The 22,840-nt window shown below is 47.1% G+C and overlaps 1 protein-coding gene across 7 annotated transcripts in view; it reads right to left on the bottom strand.

The window, feature by feature from the left end:
- Positions 1-22,840, bottom strand: part of LOC138537634 (ADAMTS-like protein 2) — a 678,742-nt gene that overhangs the window by 341,566 nt on the left and 314,336 nt on the right. The gene's annotated exons all lie outside the window — the stretch shown is intronic.

Below are 22,840 nucleotides of genomic sequence, written 5' to 3'. Positions count from 1 at the left end.
CTGCAGGTCGCTCAGAATTGGGCGGTCAGAGTAGTTCTCAGACTGCCTAAGTACAGCCACATAACAGAGGCTAGGAGATCTCTTCACTGGCTTCCTATAGATCCCGGATATCTTTCAGAGTGTTGGTTATCACATTCAAATGTAGGTTACAAGTTATGCCCATATACTTACAAAGTCATATAAAAGAGAAATGTAACCAACGTACCCTTAGATCTGGAACGCAAAATCTGATTGTGCAGCCTAGAAGCAGGACTGCGAATGCTGAAAATGGAGCATTCAATGGTAGGGCTCCTTTTCTATGGAATAACCTTCCAGCCAGACTAAGGAGTCTGAACTCTCTTCACGCCTTTAAGAAAGAACTCAAAAACCTTCTTTTTGCCTGATACCACAAAAACTAGAGTGTTAATTGGATTTTTGGAATAACACCTCTCTATCTCCAAGTACATTCATCCTTAAAGTAATTTCCGGATATGAATATTTGGGGTTGACCCAGCTTAATACTCTTTTAGAGTCCCCCACTTCTTCCGCCTTATGGTCAGAAGATGTGTCTTTTCTTGTTTCCATGTTCTCTTTGTTCCTGTTTTGACTGCGCCTTTATGCCTGAGGGCCAATAGTGCGCATTACAAATGTAATGTAATGTTGTTACCGTACACGTTCCATGGACACCGGATTACCATCAGAGCCTGGATGAAGACTTCTCCAATATTCGGGAAGAACCACAGAGATTCATAGAGGAACTACACATTGTCATTCTGTGCTTCAATCTATCTTGGGCAGATATCAACCAGCTCAAGAGAGTGGCAATGCCGCCCAAAGACAGAGACTGGTTGATGGGCTACTTGGCCAGATACAATCCAGATAGGATCCCAGAGATCTGCACCCAGAGATCTGCACCCAAAGAACTGATTGGGCTAAGATAGGGAATTGCAAGCAGAACAAAGGAGAATCCCCGCAGACTATCTGGAGGGATTGAAGGTAGTGTTTGTCCAGCATTCAGGTATTACTAAACCTGATGAGACAGCACAGGATGCTATAGCAACTCCCTCATAGACGGACTATTTCCCAAGGTGCAAACACAGTTAAAGAACGTGTGCACAGGGTGGCAGACTATACCCCCAGCAGAGCTAGTGGGGGTTGTGAATCACTGTGTAGTTTGTAAAAAAAGAAAGAGATCTTTGAAAGCAAATGAGTGACCCTCCAGATGCAAAGCCTACAGAGGGATAGGTGCTGGGAAAGATACAAAACACACAGAACGCAGCCCTGATGGGTGGAAGAGGAGGTCCGCCCTCAGGACAGATGGGAATAGGGGGGCAAGCAGGGGTTATCCCAGGCAACAAGACTGGCCTAGACATTGGGGCCCGCAGGATCCAGAGACAATGGTGTCAGCAGGGAGAGCAGTGAACATGGGGACCATAGGGACCGCAAGAACAGTGGGGACTGTCAACAAACCTGTTTGTTTGTAATTACTGTAAACAGGCAGGTCATTGGATGAACAAGTGCCGTTGCAGAGCCCAAAGGCCCTATTTCCAAGGCAAGCGAGGACAGAGTAATGTGCACAGTCTCGTGTCAGCAGCTCTGCCCCTTTCCCAAATCTGAATGCTTTGGCATTTGTCCCTGGACCGACCCTCATCCCACAAGTTGACCAAGACCATTTCTGACTACACCCTGACAATTGGGTTCCAATCGGATCGGTCAAGACGGCCCACATGTACAATGTAGTTAGAAGGAATATCGATACCTTGTCTAGATGACACAGGGGCTAGCAAATCAACCCTATTCATTGATAGTTTTCCGGATGTGCCTCTGTCCAAAGTAACTATAAAAGCAGTGAGCATTTCAAACATTCACGTGTTGCACTCAGTTACAGAACCCCTCACAATCACACTATAACCTATCGCTGACACACATGCCCTCCTTTTGAGCCCTTCTGCACCAGTTAATCTGTTAGGTAGAGGTATGCAAACTCATGTGCACAATCTACTGTACCACGGATGAGGTATTTCTGAGCGTCCCTCCTTCGTAACTTTGAAGCAGTATTAGTGACACTCCAGATAGACCCAGACGAAGGACTACCACATAAGGGAGAATGGTTGGATGATTTGAAGGACATGAATAATTCCATAACTGTCACTTTGTGGTCGACCCATGACAATAAGGTAGGATACAACCACCAACCAGATAGCATAAAGGTTGACCCTTCAAAAAGCTTCCCCGAATTCCTTAATACACCCCGAAAATCTAGAAGCAGAACAGGGTATCACTCCTGTTCTGGAAGCTTCCCTGAGCCATGGAATAATTGACCGCACTACTAGTCCATATAACACTCCAATATTGTCAGTTAAAAAGCCAGGAAAGATCACCTATAGTATGGTGCAAGATCTGAGAGCCGTCAATGCAGTGGTCGTTCCTTCATTCCCTCTAGGGTTAAATCCAGCTACGATACTGTCATCTATCATCCCAGATGCTACAAATTTCACAGTAGTGGACCTATGCTCTGAATATTTCTCTGTACCCATACAAAAAGACAGCCATTACCGGTTCTCATTTTCACACAGAGGAATGTACAACACCTGCACCCATTTACTCCAGGAGTACACCGAGCACCCTACCCTTTTCTCCCAACAACAAGAAAGACTAAGAAGATAAAAAGTTCCCTGGAAAGTCAGTTTTGGTCCAGTACATGGATGATTTGTTAATTGCTTTACCATTCTATGCAACTTGCAAGCGAGACACACAGGCTCTGCTAACCGCTCTTGCTGATAAAGGGCACAAGCCCTCTAAGAAAAAAATTAAGTTATTTATGCAGATTGTCTATTATTTAGGGCATGATATTACCCAAGGTATCAAATTAATAGCTCCCTCAAAGAAAGAGGCAGAGCACAAAATTAAAAAACTTCAAACTATGACACAAAGGAGAGCGGTTTTGGGCATGGTGGTGCACTGCCGACAATGAGCCTTAGGGTATGCTGAGATCATAAACTCCTACAGCAGTACACCCGTGTTAAAACTGTAGAGTCCCTGAAGTGGTCCCCGTAGGCTGTAGTAGCCTTTATAAAGATAAAAACGAGCCTGGCCAGCGCACCAGCACTAGAACATGATTATGAGAAAGGCCTTACCCTATACTGCCATGAGAGAAATGGCTGCCCAAGCCATCCTTACCCAGAACCATGGCATATACCATAAGCCAGTAGCTTACTACAGCAAAGAATTAGATCCTGATGCTGCCAGAATGCGGCCATGCTTAAGGTCAGTTGCGGCGGCCGTGCTGGCAGTGGAACAGTGCAAGAATATCATACTAGGGTCTGCTCTAAGGTCACAGTACCACATCCAGTTGTCTCTTTAGTACTAAAGAAAATAAACACAGCTCATGTCCGTGTCTCGGGCTAGCAAGTATGAGATCCTTCTCTTGAACTCTTACAATGTCAATTTGACCAGATGCTCATTCGCCAGGATGGGGAACCGCACGATACTGAACCTCATGATTGTGTATCCATTACTGATTCCCTATTGACACCCCAAACAGCTTTAAATGATGTGCCCTTACCTAAAGCAGGCCTAATTTACTCCTTTGATGGGTCGTGTTACCGAAATCAGAATGAAAAATTGGTTGCAGGGTTTGCGATGTGTGAACCCGGGGAGGTGGATTAGAGTGGAAAATTGCACCAGGTCACCTCCACTCACGTTGCAGAACTAGTGGCGCTAACAAGAGGGTGCAGTTAAGCCGCTCAAAAATCTGTCAATGTGTATACTGATTCCTGCAATGCATTCAGGGTAGTCCACGACTTTCGTCAGCTCTGGAAGCACAGAGAGTTCCTGACATCGACTGGATCGCCTATCATAAATAGCTGATAAGTTAAGGCTCTCCGAGATACAATTATATTATCTAGGAACATTTCTATTATCAAGTGTGCCGCACACTAGCCACTAGATGAAGAAATCAGTTGCAGCAACATTTTGCAGCTCAAACTGCCAAACTAGCTGCTGTGTCTGACTCAGAAGATGCGCATTCTCTCAGGGTTAAGGCTAGTCCTGTCCTTTCCCCATACAAAACCCTAGAAGACTTGGCACAGATGTAAGAAAATGCCCTTTTTAGTGAAAGGGACAATTGAATTAGAAAGCTTGTTGATTACATGACATATGCCTGTGCAAGATGTCCATGGTTGACTAGTGGCACCCAAAAAAGTGTTGTTGCACCTAGTTAGGCTGTGACATGGCAAAGCCCATTTGGGAAGAGACGGAATGGCTTTGTCACTAATTGAATCTTGTTTCACCCCCGATTTCTCTAAAATGGCTTAAGAACAATGCAAACGCTGACCCTTTTGCCTCCAAAATAATGTAGGGAAAAGCGTACCAGGCACCCCTGAGTAAACCCAACTCCTTCACCCACTGTAGACCTTTAGACAGATTTTCTCCAGCTCCCTCGCTAAAATAGCTGACAGTACCTTCTTGTTATCTTTGATGTGGTCTCTGGCTGGGTGAGGTGTATCCCTGCAGGAGGGGAGATGCTGTGATAGTCATAAAAATCCTTGTCAGAGACTTTGTACCTTAGTTTGGAGTGGCTGTTAGCATCAACTGTGATCAGGGCTCCCCTTCTGTGAATAGTGTGGTGAAATTGCTTCAGTCTACTTTAAACATGCAACACAATTTACATTTCCTGCACAATCCCCAGTCAGCAGGTGCGGTAGAGAGATGTAATCAAGTGAACAAGAATAAACTGGACACACTCTGTTAGGAGATCAGGCTGAAATAGCCCAAGGCCCTCCCCCATTATTCTTCAATATGCAGAGCAATGCTAGCAGAAGGCCATGGCTTAGCCCCTATAAAGTACTATATGGTCAACCTATGGGATTGCCTGTGTCTACACCTGTTAAAGCTACTAACGACATTTTGCGCTTAACTGACAACACATTGCTGGAGTATGAGAAGTCCTTAATTGCTTCTGTCATTTTTGTCCACAACCAGGTTAAGGCAGCTCTGCCTAGAGTACCACTTGTGCCTGGCCACTCTGCAACCGAGGGATTTTGTTCTACTGAAGATTCACCAGAAATCGGGCTCCTAGACAGAAGGTGCCATTGCAGGTGTTAAATCCTGCTGTGAGGTTACAGGGGCACCCGATGTGTGTCCATGTGACCCATTGTAAGTAGGCCATCCCACCTGTGAATTGAAATGTTGAAAATGCCCGGTTCAAGGCTGTCTTGCTGTTTTGGCTTCCCTTCTGTTCTAAAATATAGTATGTACTTCCACCAAAATGAGACAGAGCTACAACCTCACTAACATAGTAACTACCTTCACCCTGGTACAATAAGAGGTTTGTAGTGCATTGGCAGGGAGGGACATCTGACATGAATGGGGCACAGGAATGTGGGGTAGGAATGTGGTTGGGATTCCTCTCAAGACATGCTATTTGTCCCCAAGGTGTTGTCTCTTATCCACGTGAGGTCCTCCTAAACCAGCTTTCTGGTGCTTACATGTGGGCCTTGAATGCTGAGTCCTGTTCGTCCAAGATAGTTCTCACATCAGATGTGTATTCGAAAAATCATACCACTGTTATTAAGCCTACTCCAACACCCGAAATGAATCCCTCACATTTCAGATTTTACGATTTGGTACTCTGTTTTGTACTTTAGTTTGGGATGAAAAGAAATTGTGAAAATAATGTACTGGTATAACAGACCAATACGATGGTATTACTGAGAGAAAATACTCAGAGTGGCAATGTGTTAGAAAGGACTGTGGCACTATACTGCTATCTACCAACCACTTTGAGCCCTAGGAATAATACTGAAGTGATAAGGGTGTGTTTGAATATGGCAGATGCTATATGCCGGTGTAATGAAGATGTAGACAATAGTACATGCACCTTAATTATGGTTCTCTTATTATGGTTCCCTCTAGGCTGGACTATTGCAACATTCTCTTCCTTAATCTACCTTCCTATTCTCTCTGCCCTCTCCAACTAATCCAGAATAGGGCTGCAAGATTTATACTTGGCCTCAAGCCCAGGCACTGTATCTCTCCAGCCCTAAAATTGCTCCATTGGCTCTGAGTTGCTGCAAGGATCAAATTTAAATCGCTCTGCATCATCCATAAGGATGTCTGGGGCTGTGGACCATGCTATCTGCAACTCGTGCTCACTAAATACTCTCCTTCCAGATCTCTCCGATCCTCAGGCTCCAACTCTCTGCTGGTGAAACGCTTCTCTAAGCAGAGAGCTGGTGGTCATTCCCTTTCCTCTGGTGGCTCCCTCCTTTGGAACAGCCTCTAGGATTGGCGGCCTGGGCCCTTAAGAGTTGAATGGGGTCCTAGCCCTCTGCCCAATCACCTACAGCATCTGTCAGCCCCCCCCCGTGCACTTGCCTTGGAGCCCTTACTGGCCTGCGCTGTTCGTCAGATCTGCACTTATTGATTGGCGGCTGACCTCCCCCTACCAGATGGTCACTGCCTCGCACTTATCTGTTGCCACTGCAACGGGCACTCGGGCCCTTCGCCCCCTGGGGGGGCCGGCCTGCACGTACCCCTGCCCCCTTCCCCTCTCTCTCTCACTGCACCTGCACGCTCCGAATGTCACAAGGCCTAGTACAACCGCTGTTGTCATTTATTTTCATTGCCATTTTCTTCCGTTGGCATGCTTTTTTCCCTTCCCTTTTGCCTTGTGGCGCTTTGAAACACTATTCTAGCTGTATAAGCGGGTTTATGGTCTTTCCATCTAATGCCATCGCATCTAATGCCAGTCCATTGAATTTGTTCCATCTACAAACTTTGCATCTAATGCATTTCTTTTTTGGGGGGGTAGGGAGGGTCTTCTACCCTTTATAATGCACCTAAACAAAAATTAACCCTTTACCCCCCAGAAAATGCATTAGATGCAACGTTTTTAGATGGAAAAAATGGATGCAATGGCATTAGGTGCAATGGCATTAGATGGAAAGACCAGATACCATATAAGTGCCTTGTAAATGCCCAATAAAATAAATAAATAAATACAGTATCTTGTGTCACCTACGTTTGAAGTTACTGAGTTTATGAGATCTGAATTTCAGTATGTTATTCTGAACACTAGGTTAGCTATGCTGCTATTTACCAATCCCATGTTTGTATTTCAGGTCACCGCTCAGTTTCCCAACTGCTCAGAGGGGGCCGCCATTCAACTTCAGAAGCAGAAAGAGTAGTTGCACAGAGGAAGACAGAAAAGGGAAATGGCCTTGAATTTGGGATGAGGCAAATACAGCCTTTGCAGCTTGGGGTATTTATAAGGGACAAAATTTAGATGGCCGTTTGGGTCGCCTAGAATTAGCAACAGGGCTTATCTCTGGGGGACAGCTCATAATGCAAATACAAACATCGGTGGGCTTAAAAATTATCGGAACTCTCAGCAAATTTACAAGAGATGGCCTAATCCAACTGATTAACGGAGTGATGACAGGATGAAGGCTGCAATGGGACAGCACCTTTGAAGAAGTGTGGGACTACCTGAATACATGTGAATACATAGATGTGCAGCATGAAATCTGGCCAAGAATCCTGGGAAGCGGCTCCGGAGTTACGGAAGACCTGTGCCCCTGGAGAAACTTCTAGCAATACAGTGGTTGGACCTGTGGATGCCAAGAGTGCATCTTCACAGCAAAGGGGCCATTGAAAGGCATCTGGGCCCCATCCAGCATAATCGTTCCAGGCCTGTGGGTTGGATACAACTCAATCACACACAAAGAAGTGTGGGAAGTGCGACCACCTGGCAGCTCAGCCATATACCTCACTTCTGCCCAGGAATAACCCCTGACTTGTGGTTTAGAATTGGCTCAACTTGGAAATGATAGCCTTTTCAGCCACCCCAGCTGCAATGTCTTAATATGCTAGCAGAAGGTCAGCTATCGTTAGTAGGTAACATGATCTGTTGGGATGATAGGGTGCTGGGATATCATTGACAGTCAGGTTAATATTTAGTGGTGGGCATGAGTGTGTGGAGTTAGTTTCAGTGGCCACAACAGACTTGCATTTCGTTATACAGACTGGAGCAAAGCAATTTAATGTTTATTGGCCAGCAAGCAAATGTTTATTGGCCAGCATCCTGACATAGGACTTCTATACCATAGTGCATGCCCTTGTGGTCTTGCACATCGATAGGGGAAATGCTCTCCTTTTAGGGCCCCCAGCTGCTCACTTGGCTCCCCCAAAAACAGTCCACCACGCTGAAGCACGTCTTATTGAGTGCCTAATTGAACTATATTAGCTTCCTCTACAGGCCAGGATACTGTTAAAGACTGCATATATCATCTACAAAGCAATCACAAGTTGCACACCAGTGTACCTGGCAGCTAAGCTCCACATAATTTGTGGCACACGCTCCTCACGCAGCAAATCGACCAACCGGCTTGAATCATATCTCGTCCGCAAAGGGAGGACCAGCCAAAACAATCCTTCTCTTGTTACGCACACACCCTCAGGAACTCGATCCCATTGTCAGCTCGGAATGCCCTCACAATTTTCCAGTTTCAAAAATCTCGCAAAACATGGCTTTTTCAACACCTGACTAAGGACTAATTCAAATGAACGCATATACTGATGCACAGACTTCAACTCACAGTACTAGGCTAGTGTTAAAAGATGCCAGCCCAAATGCTTGCTACCCGCACTCTGTACAGCGCACAGCTGCTCTCAAGGTCCACGCTTTAAACAATAAACATTTATTTTAAAGGAAATCTGTAAGTGTTCATATAGAGCTCTTAAAGGGGCGTGCAAGGTAGTGAGAATTGAAGAGTTAGAAAGCTTGATATCAGACAAAAATAAGATTAAGGACATTCAGAAAACCCCAAAAAAAAAACAATTGAGATAGCTCATCGTATGTCCACACGGTTTACTCAAAGTGACATTATGTGTTCTTTTAATAATGAAGTCTCTGAAAAACCTTACATCAGCACAACCGTATGTATAACCATGTTCCTCTCCTTATGGGCAGGTCTTGTCTCCTGTTGTCAATGGTGATGTAATAAGAGGAAGACCATAATCATAAATGCAGCGCTCTCCAGGTCTGCTCCAGGCTCCACAACTCCTGACATATACCTTTAATTTGTTCTACACAAAGTTAGCAAAGAAAAGCATGCTCTCCAACAACAGTTAAACAGTCTTTTGGACGTTTGAAATGCAATGATGATAACATTTACTAATACTTAGATTGTAGTGTAGTGGGGCAATTATTGACTAGAGAGCATGTTCAGGCTCTGCCCCCCTGCCTTCCTCAGAAGAAACAAAATTATAAGATAGAAAGGACACCTTTGAAACTGCACTTTAAATTCTCCAGGAAATACAGCTGACACAGAGAATAGTTAGATTTGTGCCACACATGTAGGGAACAGATAAGGGAACCGATAAGGCATTCGCTTGCACAATTAGTGTGTTTTAAAATAGAACAGATTAAGTGACAGGAAGGCGTGTACACAAGATAGGGACTCACTACAGAAGTAGGGCAGAAAATTGTAGGCAGATAAGTTTGCTGCTACACATAGGAAGGGAAATCATGTGACAGGCATGCACTAGGAAATCGGTATATCGTCAAATAACATTGTCCTACAGAGAGAAAAATGTGAGAAGCAGTTGCCATTTTAAACTGTACCAACACAGCAGAGAATTAAGCTCTGTAGCTTTAAGAAAGGCCACAAAGCTAAGCATGCTATTTGAGACAAATACATTTAATTCAGGAAAATGCTGCGGTGGCTGAATGGTAGCTACCTCAAAGGAATGTCAAAGCCCAGGTCCCTGTAGGGGAGGGTTACATAACGGAACAAGATACCATTGTGAGCGTTCAACTGTTAAGGTAAATCAAGATACGACAACACAGCAGACTATTTGAAGTCTATGTGGGGAACTGAACATCTCAGGAAATGTACTAAGTGGCGGATGCGGCTAAGAAAACAAGTAATTACCACGCACATGGTGAAAGCAGCATGATTCATAATAACAGTATTCATCAATGTGTCAAGTACAGAATGGCGCGGGGAATGTTGCAAGAATATGGAGGGCCGAAATTACTGGAAGTTGGTCCTTGAAACTCAGAGACATCATAGCGGAAATAACATGGGCTGTTTTATTTAATTATGAACAAAGACGATACGCTTGTCCTCTCCTCCCATGTACATAAAACATGTCATCATGCTGCCAGTTCGCTGAGAGTGTGACCGCATGTTAACCGATAAGCATATAACTTTTTCACCGCAGAAGTAATTTAGAGCCTACTAATAATATTCAAGCATGATGATGTAGCACCTTATATGGGATGTTTTATGGGTGGGATCTTAGATAAAGAGTTATCCAATCGACCAGGAGCGATAGGTTTTCATAACTCAGTGCTCATGGTGACATCAAAATGACTATATAAACTGCTGTTTCCTGTTGAAATGTTGGAGAAAATCTTGAGTGAGAGCTTGGCTGTTTCCCCCCCAGCTTTACATTGCTAATAACGCTGGGTTACCTTGCATTTGGCATACTACAATCCACTCTGTGTTGCTGCTTTAATGGCAAATACCAATTACAGGGCTATATTGCTTTGGACCTCGTATTTTTATCTGGTAGGAGAGTACGGTTGGAGTTTGGTGGACTTTGGGGTGCCCCCCACCACCTTCCTTTTTGGACAGCAGATCGGTCAGGAGAGCAGCATTATGTTTTGTGCACAACTTAACAGGAGGACAGCAGGACCTCGTATATTGCTTTGGACCTCGTATTTTTATCTGGTAGGAGAGTACGGTTGGAGTTTGGTGGACTTTGGGGTGCCCCCCACCACCTTCCTTTTTGGACAGCAGATCGGTCAGGAGAGCAGCATTATGTTTTGTGCACAACTTAACAGGAGGACAGCAGGAGCCGGCTTTGGAGTGGAATCCTGCCTGGTCTTCCACTGCCCGCAGTAAGCAACAGGAGGAGCTGGCAAATTGAGGGGACCCCAGTGCCCACAATCCTCAAAGGTCCACGGAAAGTGATTATGCTATGTGCATGGTAACGTTTGGGGGTTGAGAAATGTATTGTATGGTATTTAAGAAACAGTGAAGTTGATAAAGTTTATCCCTAGACAAGTTCTTGGAAGGTTGTGCAATAGGACCCCTGAGGATGCAACCTTCTTTTGAGGGTAAAGTTAAAGAGATAGAGCGATAAGGATAATCTGGGGCAAAAGAAAAAAAACGCAAGTCAGCTGTATTTTACTGTGTTTTATTATGTTTTAATTGACTAAATTGTTGATTGCCGGCATTGTGTTGTGTTGTAAGGCAGGTTCTGTACAGGTGGTTTTCTTTGTGTGTTGTGAGCGTGGCAGAAAGTATTGTTTGTTAGAGGGTGATTAGGATTTGGATATTGAGGCATTGTAAATACTGGAGGTGGGTATCTGTACTCCTGCCCTCTATATGGTAGAGTAGAAGCACAGATCACCCCAGCCAAGATTCTCTATATGGTAAAGGATGAGCAACCAAGGCTTATGCTCTCAGGAGGTGATGCAGGCTGGTTCTTAAGTACAGTCTAGAACCTAAGCCCCCCCACAAAGGAATGTCCACACACTATGTTATGTGCTAACACAGTTCTTTGTATATATAAATAAGGTTAAATATATATATATACACAATTAATAATCACACTTTGTACTTAGGTAAATCTAATATGGCAAATATATAGAATGTCTATGTGGTACCACACTTAACTATTGACTCCTTTAAAATGCACCAACTGCTGACAGTTCCAATGGTATACAAATCAAACAGTACTGTGTATCAACATCAGACATAGGATGGAAGACAAATTAGGTTAAACAACGGCAGAATGTTCTCTTGCTATTAAGACACAGTTCTGTGTGAGGATCCCCCCACCTCGGCAACGTGTAAATAAAGTGTATCAACAAGCCCCCAGTTCATATATGTTTAAAATATTCTTGTTTCCTGCTAAAATGTTCTACTACCCCAATGTACCTGAGTTTAGTAGAGTTTCTTCGATGGTTCCTCAACGGATCCCTCGAGGGTGGACTCCCTTTAAAGCAGGAGCCACAGGGCATCGAGATTCCTTGAAGAAAATGGGAACATTGTCGTCGAGACAGCAGCTTCGGTCTTAGCGGTGCTCGTTGATGATCGATCGTGGACATCCTGCGAAAGCGAGGCATGTGGTGCACCTCGATGACAAGAGTTTGTTGCCGCAAAGCAGATTTGATGAAGAACGTAGGCCCGGCAGCGGTTGTCGACGCTGTCATTGGCGATTGGGACTCGACCACCGCTGGCTCTCGGATCTTCGTTGGTCTGTGTCTTCGTGGACTTCAGGTGGTGGGAAACCCACCGGCAGATTCTCTTCAGCTCGTCAACGACCTCGACTTTCTCTGGCGGGACAAAGGGGTCGACGGTGATGGCAAGGGAGTCCTTGATTTAAATGTTTTAGAGCGTTGTGGCTCTGGTCAACGAGGTTACAGTGGTCCTCCGAACATCGGTCGACGGTGATGGTCGTCGAAGGCCTCAAAGTCCTGGTGCTTACCCCGTCTCCGGTCGAAGCTGTTTGGAACTGACTTCTAGGGTGCCTTGATGAAGATCAGCTTCTGCACAATGTTTCCTCGTAGCTTGGGGAGAGGTCTCCTAAACAGGTCCTCTCTTGGATCAGTCCTTGACAGACACAGCAGCTTTCGGATTCCGTCGATGGTGAGCAGCAGCAAACCTTCTTCCTCAGCTGGGCTTCAAGGATAAGCAGCTTCAAGTTTCAACTTCAGCTTCTGAACAATCTTGGTGAGTGAAAGGTCCCCAGATATACAGATCTGACCCTCATTCACACTGCTGAGCCAAGCTCAGTCAGCTAATCATTCAGATGGGCATCATGCAGGCAAGCGGCCAATCAGGTTCACAGTGCATTCAGGCCATTCACTTCCACCCAGACACCCATAACAAGGAATGTGGATTGGGGCAAGCACCCAGCCTTTCAGCACACCACACTGCATTCATGTCAGTTTCAGGCAGGGCCGTCTCATTCTTTGTGTCACACACACAGCTACCAGACACCCATAACATGGAGTGCAGATTGGTCACAGACTCCATTCACACAGGTCCCACCCCAAGGGTGTACCCACAATATACATTCACTGGGAAGGCTCCAGCCAGTCTTGCCTTGACTTCCCCACAATACCATATATGGTTCTTCTACCCAACAGCCAGTCAGGGGAAGGGACAGTCTGGGCTTCCCAGGACTTTGGGAAAACAAGGTAACAGGTAATAGAACCTAAGAGGCCACAGGGGCCATCTTGTCTCTGTGAGGTAGTGTCTACCGGGTCCCGGGGCCCCTGCAATACACACGAGCCGAAAGACTCCAAACCTACAGAACCCACAGGCTCTGTAAACAGATACGGCCGGAAGTCTATGAACAGACCAAAGGGGTAAACAACATATGCCCGGATGTGATGCCCGAACACGGCAGCACTACAGAAACAGAGAATACAGAACGCTGCAGAAACATATCTCCCATGGATGCGGAACATGTAACACCCAGATTCCACGGAAATAACAAATACCATAGGCAGTTCAAGGAGGCAGCAACGTCTATAGGAACACCTAGTAAGAACCAGACACAGCAACACAATGGAAATCTAAGAGGCTATTCAGCAAGACGGACTACAGCTCCCACAATAACCAAGACAACATGGTTGCCTGTTCCCTGGAGGTCGAAGAGCCATAACATCCATTCAACCAAATCAAAAGGCTGGCAGCCCCTACCGTATACTCGATTACGGAGACGGGAATCATCCTACGATACTGGGATGCCGGGGTTGAGGGTGAAACAGGTTGGACATTGTACGGGGTGGGTGGAAGGGGAAACGCCACGGCCCAGGGAAGGAAAGGTGGAGAGACCCTACCCGACTGACTTGACAGGGTTGGGAAAACCAACTGATTGGAGGGGAGGAGGGGCAGGATGTTTAAAACCCCGCAAGCACGGAACCCTTGGCATTCTCTGTTTTTCCCCGTTTTCACAGCCAGAGGACTGCGAGGAGTGGAGCGAGGACACGGCCGGTTTCCACTGGGCGTACTAATACGCGGATTGCCCGAAGCCGAGGAGTTTCTTACTCCCGTCCCACCTGCAAAGCGGAACATCGAACTGCTGATCCATTTCTATTTTCTATTGGACACTTGCACCCCACGGAAACCCGTGTACTGTAATTCCTGAATGAAGGACTTTTTATTTCACCTGCATAACATCTCGAGTCTGATACTTAACAGTGGTGGAAGCGGTGGGATCTGGTAACACCTCCCGGTCTGTTCATCATGGAGGCTATCATCAAAACATTAGCCGAGGGACAAAAGCAGCTGCAGCAACTACTACAGGTGCAGGGGCACCAGGCCCAAGCGGACCGACAAGCGCTACAGCAAGCCCTTCAGATTCAACGCGCTGCACAGGACCAAAGAAGAGAAGCCCTAAGGATATTGGGTGAAGCAGTAGCCGCCAATAAAAATCAACCCGCGATTCCTCCCACAATACTGCAGAAATATCAGCCTGGGGATGACCCAAGTTTATTTTTTGTCAAGTTTGAGAGAATTGCCAGAGCAGCTCAGTGGTCCCAAGAAAGATGGGCATTCTACCTAGCCCCGTTGCTAACGGGGTTGATGCAAGGGGCCTACTAGGCAGCAAACCCCACGGGGGATACCCCATACGCTGAGCTGAAGACGATCCTAGAAAGGCTAGGCATGGACGAGGAATCCTATTGAATAAAATATCGTGAGACCCACCTTAAGCCTGGTGAAAACCAGTGGCAACCCTTCTATGGGATTCAAGAGTTAGCTGAAAAATGGCTACAGCCTAGCACAGCCACCAAAGAACAAATCAAGGACAAAATCCTACTGGAACAATTTGTGGAGGCCCTACCGAGCCTGATCCAGAGGTGGGTTAGGGAGCAACATGATCTGACCTAAACCGAGGCGATTGACGTGGCTACAGCATACCAGAAGGCCGGAACACCCCAAACCTTTACTGTACCTCCTGGAAGACTGGGTACTGAAACCCTGACCTTGCGCAACAGGCCTTACCGGGCAGCACCAGCAGAGACACGGCCCCGGACAGAGACCCGAACATCAACTGGAGGAGGCAATCCTAGAGCACAGCCCCCACAATGCTTTGAGTGTGGGGAATGGGGACACAACGCACGGTTCTGCTCCCAGAAGGCAAAAACGGAGCCGATGGAGACAGGGACTGTTCAGATCCACGAATTATCGCCGGAGACGACTGCCATACGTGATTGAGGTTACCGTCGACAGACACCATGCCCAGGCCATGATGGACTGCGGCAGAGCAACCAAGAAAACAATAAGGTGAGACAAATATCAGTGAAATGTGTGCATGGAGATCCTGGGACATCACATTGGGCATAAAAGGAGCAAAGATACCCATAACGGCCGTGGTTATCCCCTCACTCCCAGCCCCATTGATGATAGGGATTGACCTTCCGGGGTTCGCAAAGTGGTTACAAGAAGCATCCTTTTTGGAAGCTGAACTGGCGGTGCATTCCCCTACAAAGGTCTGACTCTCTAGATCCGAGAAGAGAGGATTAAAGGCAGCTTGGAGGGAGGAACTCCAGGAAATAGACTTAGTGGACTGGAGAATTGGAGATCATCTACCTTCATTCTGCACAGAGACAGGGTTGGATAAAACCCTTAAACGAGCAAGAGAGGAAGCACAAGAACCTACCACTGCAAATGCCTCAACCCTGTACTTTAAGGAACAGCAGGGCTTACTTTTCCGAGTAACCAGGGGAGCTGACAGCACAGAAAAAGAACAGCTGTTGTTTCCCCAGTCGTACAGAAGGAATCTGGTCCAATTAGCCCATGATCACAATACCGGGGGCCATTCGGCCGAAAACATGACCCTGAAGAGACTACTACAAAACTTCTTCTGGCCAGGAATATATGCTGAGGTGACCAAATAATGTCAGGAATTTCCTGTGTGTCAAAAAACCAGTGCACACATACCTCCCAGGGCTCCAATACATAAGATGCCCCTCATTAAAGAACCATTCCAAAGTGTAGGGATGGACATTGTTGGACCGTTGGAGCCTAGCAGTAGAGGATATCGGTTCCCATTAGTCGTAGTAGATTATGCCACAAGGTATCCAGAAGCCTTTCCTTTAAGGGGGACGTCTGCCAAGCAAGTATGCGATGTACTACTACCATATTTTGCCCGAGTGGGACCCCATGTGATCGTTACGGACCAAGGGAGTAACTTAATGTCGGTAGTAATGAAGGAAGTTTGTAAAACCCTAGGAATTACACATCTCAAAACCTCATTGTACCATCCTCAGACGGATGGACTTGTGGAAAGATACAATAAGACATTTAAACAAATGATACGTCGGGCAACGAGTCCCACTGGGGTGGGATGGGACAGAGCCCTACCCTGGGTTCTGATGGTACTACGAGACACTACGCAGTCTTCTACCGGGTATTCCCCATTCAAACTCTTGTTTGGGAGTCAACATAGATCCATCCTCGGGCTGTTAAAGAACACTTGGGATTCCCAAGAAGAAACTTCCCTAACGGATTATGTGAACAATTTGCAAGAACACCTTGGACACCTCCGTGACTATGCCCAAGAAAAGATCGGAAGGGCACAGGAACAACAAGAAAAGTACTACGATCGGACTGCCCGATTACATACACTCAAGGTAGGGGACAAAGTGTTAGTATTACTTCCCATCGGCGGGAATAAGTTGCTAGCCCAACGGAAGGGCCCTTATCGGGTCACAAAGGTATTGGGTCCTGTAAACTATGAAGTGGAACAACCGGATCGACAGGCAAAACACCAGAACTACAACATAAATCTACTTAAAAAATGGAAGGAAGACTCTCACCCGGTGTTGTGTCCAACACATTCAGAGATATCAGTACCCGAACAGTACATACCCAACCTTCCTAGCAGCTTGAAGGACGTGGTGTTAGGTGACCAGCTGAGCAAAACGCAAATAACTGAACTGTTCACCCACCTCGAGCCTGTTTCGGTGGTCTTCTCGGGGCTACCAGGCCAAACTAACCTTGTATCCCACTCCATCAAGACAGAGGCAGGCAAAATAGTTCATCTCCGGTCGTACCGGATACCCGAAGCAAAAAGAGCGAAATCTCACAAGAGATACATGAGATGTTGAAAATGGGCACCATAATCCTGTCCAAAAGTGCATGGTGCTCGCTTGTGGTATTAGTGCCCAAACCAGACGGAACCACACAATTCTGTATGGACTTTAGGCAATAAAACGCCATCTCGCAATATGAAGCCTATCCCATGCCACGGATCGACGAATTACTGGAAAAGCTTGGTTCCGCTTCATACCTCAGCACCCTGGATTTAACGAAAGGATATTGGCAAATACCCCTCAAACTCAAAGATCAAGAAAAGACTGCATTCCCCACCCCTCAGGGTTTCTACCAATTCACGGTGTTGCCTTTTGGACTACACGGTGCACCAGCCACTTTCCAGGCCTTAATGGACAAAATTCTAAAACCTCATGAACCCTATTCAGCCGCATACCTTGACAATATAATCATTTTCAGTCCCACATTGGAAGAACACCTGAGCCATCTACGGGAAGTGATCCTAACCCTCCAGGAAGCCGGACTCCATATAAACCCAAAGAAAACCAGACGAGCGGCTGAAACCACTGAGTATCTAGTATATACAGTTGGTGGAGGATGAATATCGCCTTTACTGGACAAGGTGCAAGCCTTACAAAGACTCCAGATACCCAAAACCAGGAAGGAAATACGTGCCTTCTTGGGCACTGTAGGATACTACCGGCGGTTCATTCCCCACTTTGCTACGATAGCCGCCCCGTTGACGCACTGAAAACTAACCGACCTCCGATTATAACTGGAGAAGCCATCCAGGCCTTCCATTCTTTGATCAACCTGATTTCCAGGCAACCTGTTCTACACTGCCCAGATTTTTTCCAAGGCCTATTTCGTGCAGGCAGATGCCTCAGGTTGCAGGTTGGGTGCTGTGCTATCCCAAGGGACCAAAGCCGGCCTGTGTCCAATCGCCTTTATTAGTTGGAAACTGCTCCCACACAAACTTCTGTACACCACCTTAGAAATAGAGTGCCTGGCGATCAAATGGGCAGTCGAGTGCCTCCGATATCACCTGCTGGGACGGCAGCTGACAATATTTACAGATCATGCCCCTTTGCGTTGGCTGGCCACACAGAAGGACTCGAATCATCAGGTCCTCCAATGGTTCCACACCTTGCAACCCTCCAAATTTGAAATGGTCCACAAACTGGTGAAATACCAAGTGGTATCTCGCTCATTGAACCAGCCCGAACGGCTAGGTCACTTGAGGGGAGTTTGTGAGGTAGAGTCTACCGGGTCCTGGGCCCCTGCAATACACACAAGCCGAAAGACTCTGAACCTACAGGACCCACAGGCTCTGAAAACACATACGGGTCGGGAGCCTATGAACAGACCAAAGGGGTAAACAGCATATGCCCGGCCGTGATGCCCGAACACGGCAGCGCTACAGAAATAGAGAATACAGAACGCTGCAGAAACATATCTCCCATGGATGCGGAATATGTAACACCCATATTCCACAGAAATAACTAATACCATTGGCAGTTCCAAGGAGGCAGCAACGTCTATAGGAATGCCTAGTAAGAACCCGACACGGCAACAGGATGGAAATCTAAGAGGCTATTCAGCAAGACGGACTACAGCTCCCACAATACCCAAGACAACGTGGTCGCCTGTTCCCCGGAGGTCGAAGAGCCATAAGATCCATTCAACCAAACCAAAACGCTGGAAGTACCTACCGTATACTCGATCACGGACAAAGGAATCATTCTACGATACTGGGACGCCAGGGTTGAGGGTGAAACAGGTCGGACATTGTACGGGGCGGGTCGAAGGGGAAACACCATGGCTCAGAGAAGGAAAGGGGGAGGGATCCTACCCAACTGACCTGGCGGGGTTGGGAAAACCAACTGATTGGAGTGCAGGAGGGGCGGGATGTTTAAAACCCGCAATCACAGAACCCTTGGCGTGCTCTGTTTTGCCCTGTTTTCACAGACGGAGGACTGCGAGGAGTGGAGCGAGGACACGGGCGGTTTCCACTGGGCGTACTAATCCGTGGAACGCCCGAAGCCGAGGAGTGCCTTACTCCCGTCCCACCTGCAAAGCGGAACACCAAACCGCTCACCCGTTTCTATTTTCTGTTGGACACTTGCACCCCACGGAAAGCCGTGTACTGTAATTTCTGAACAAAGGATTTTTTGTTTCACCCACATACCGCCTCGAGCCTACTACATAACAGTCTCCTATCAGGATTTCACAGATTCCTGTGGCAGGGCCTGGGTATACCAAAATGGAGGATACTGAGAGCACCTGTGATATTCAGCATGGAGCTGCCACCAGCCCATATCCTGCTCTGTGGGCCACACACAGGTGCTCAAAAACATACACTAGGGGTACAGGTTTGTACCCACACCCATGGGTGCCATAAGGGTATCCTGAGGGTCTCTGTTCACCACAAACAAAAAGAGGAAGAGCTGCACTGCCAGGAGTCCCACATGGACTCCTGTGCAGAAAACAACATAGAGCACGCATGATAGGGAGTACAAGACAAGGACATGGAGGCCCTGTCCCTCCAATGCATTTCCACCATCACAGGCGTGGACGTAGACAATGAAAACTGCTCTAATAGATGGTGTATATCTGAAGAGGGGAGGAGGTGTGAGTAAGGGAAAAATGTGAGAGAATTGTATAGAATATTTTTGTTCTGAATATTGGTAAACTGACCACTATTTGTATTGTTTATTCTTTGTAAGTGTCCAGCTGCGCGCTGCTTAAAAGTTGTCACCGTGTCCGATGCCCGCATAATTAACCTATGCAAAGCATTCCCTAGTTATAGTACTAAAATCATTAACTATCATGCTGAGTGGGTGAATGTCGTGCCCACAAGAAGGCACTCACTCTAAAGATGTACTCCAACATATGTGCACATACTTACATGCCATACACATGGGCAGGAAGCCTAAGAACAGGCTAGGTATATTAGAGCTCTGGAAGGCGTTTGAGGAAGAGACAGAGGAGCCTAAGAAGGTATGGATGCTTAATATGTGTGAGGGGGAGCACGGGTAGCCCACAGCGCCGCCGCCTCCTCCATCTGAGGAGAGCGCTTGCACACAGCCAACAGCCCCGCCAACACCAGCTGTGGCAGGCATCCACACACAATTCGCAGTGCTGCCTCCATATGAGGAGAGCACACCGGCCCCGACCATCCCAGGAATATACCTGGTACAAGCAGCAGCTGTAGGGTATAGTAATCCCAGATATGAATCCCTTGATGAGGAAAGTGATGATAGTAGGAGGAGGGCGAAATTGGTAAAAGGAAAGGCACCATTAGTGCCAATGAAGAATGAAGCACGGCGCAGCTCAGAGACACAGTTAAGGGATGAGGAAGAGTATAGAGGGCTACATAGCTTGAAAAGCAGCTAAGATCAGCTAATGAAGAGCTCCGGAGAGTGAGAGGCATGCAGATAGATGGTCACAGGGCGAGAAGCATACCCATAGGTAATGGAGATAGTGGAGAGACTATGATGGAACCAGAGAAATGGGTAGGAGGAAAAATATTGTTGAAACTCGATGGTAAAGGCACAGAAAATAATTATGTGAAGGTAGTGGAGTATGAAGAAATGAAGGAAACAGCCAGGGAGGAAGGCAGGGTGGAGACACAGGAAGAGATAGAGCAAAATGCACAAAGGAAAAAAGAGAGGGAACTGAGAGAAGCAGCAGAGAAGATGCAGAGAGAGGAACATGAAAGACAAAAAAGGAGAGGGGGTAGGAGAAAGGGATGAGTATGTAAAGAGGGTAAATGAGAAGAACAGGAGAATGGCAAGAGAAAAGGAAGACATTTTAAAAATGAGGAAAGAGATGAGCCAAAAGATGAGCAGAAATATGATGCCAGAGATGTGGGGAGAAGGGAGTGGGACATTGGGCCTCATTCTGAGGTAGGCGCAAAGGGATACTGGGCACTGGTAATGACACTGGTGCCGGTAATCCATTTGCGCCCTATTCCGAGGTCCCTTAGCGGGTCCCTCCCTTAACTGGACGGGATCCGCTAAGGGATACCGGGGTCAATAACAGTACCGCAATTTGCTGTACCGTTATTGACGCCTTCCCCCTTCCCACTGAGCCCTATGGGCGCTCAAATGGGAATGGGGAATGGCTTTTACAATGGGGACTTACCGGTCCCGCCAAGGTCGTCCTGGACCGATAAGTCCCCATCGAACGAAGGCGGACACGGTCCCATTATTGGTGCTAGTCATGGCGCTAATAGCGCCATGACTAGCACCAACCTCGTAATGAGGCCCAATAACTCCAGAGACCAGGGGCAGAGATGTATTGCCAGAGATTAATGGGGGTCATTACGAGGTTGGAGGTAAGTGGTTAACGGCGCCGGTAATGGTGCCGGTGCCGTTAACCCCTTACCTCCGCATTACGAGGTCCCTTAGCGGGTCCCGCTAAGGGCGGCTGGTTTTATCAGGCGCCCTTAGTGGGAGCCGCTAATGGACCAACATGCTAATAACGGGCCCGTTATTAATGGGCCCGTTATTAGCATGCTCCCCATTCCCATTGAGCCCTATGGGGGCTCGAATGGGAATGGGGAGGTACCGGGTCACGGTTCCTTGAATGAGGAATTACTGGGTCCTCCAAGGTTGGATTGGCTGTTAATTCCTCATTCGAGGAACCCAGAGCCGATATGCGGTAAGGGGGTAGACATGGTGCTATTAGCACGATGGCTACCTCCAACCTCGGAATGCGGCCCAATGTGTAGAACATATTTAAGGGAGCCTGTTAAGGGAGTGAGTTTTGATCTCATACTTGAGGCTGATGAGAGTGGAGAAAATGACAGGAAGACAGATTGGGTAGACATTGATGATGAAGAGGGGGGAGAGGAGGCAGCGCAAGCCCCACAAATGGATAACACAGGACCAGGCATAGGAGAGATAGGAGATTTGCTGGACACAAATTTAAGCCTATATCCACCCCTCACATCAGTACTCCCCATAAATGAAGACCATAAATCACCATATTTCTTAAGAAACTTGCCAGAACGCCAGCGACACCGTTTAGTTGAGACATTGAAAAGGAGAACTCGCACAGCATCACCTTTGCGCAAGAAAGGGATAACACAATTCCCATTGCTCCACAAGGGATTAGGGCAGCCCCACTATACGTCATGGAATCAGACAGACAAAAATAACTTAATGGATAATGGCAGCAGGGGCGGGCAGCTGGATCTACAAGCTAGAGCGAGAGACAGCTGGGATAGCGTTAGCTATAGGTGATATTAAAAGCCTATTTGCATCCTTATTGGGTGATGAGGCAGAGGGCGTGTGGAAGCGAGCAAGCTATTTTGCAGTGACAGAACATAACACTACTAAATATGACGGGTAACCATTCAATAATTGTAGAGATAATGGGCCTCATCACGACTTGGGCATTACCGCCGGCGGTATTACCGCTGGCGGTATTAGCCCTACCGCCGAACTCCCCGGCGCTAATAGCGCCGGATCACAAGTTCGGCGGTAATGTTAATCCCCATTCCCCATTGAGCCCATTCGGGAATGCCCCATTCCCCATTGGGCTCAATGGGTAATTTTCACGTTCTTACCGCCGGCGGATTTCCCGCCGGCGGTAATAGCGCAAATTTTCAGCAGATTTCCCCCCAGCTCAGAGCTGGTGCGAAATCCGCCGAAGCCCTGATTTGGCGGACCCTTAAATCCGGCGGTAATAGCTCGACCACCGGAATTTAAGGGTTACCGCCAAAGTCGTGATGAGGCCCAATGTATGGAAGGCACTGAGGGTGCTAT

Source organism: Ambystoma mexicanum, chromosome 1q (genome assembly GCF_040938575.1).
Source record: "Ambystoma mexicanum isolate Mex_15411 chromosome 1q, UKY_AmexF1_1, whole genome shotgun sequence".
In the NCBI taxonomy this organism is placed as follows: Eukaryota; Metazoa; Chordata; class Amphibia; order Caudata; family Ambystomatidae; genus Ambystoma; species Ambystoma mexicanum.
This window is presented reverse-complemented; position numbering and strand designations above follow the sequence as displayed.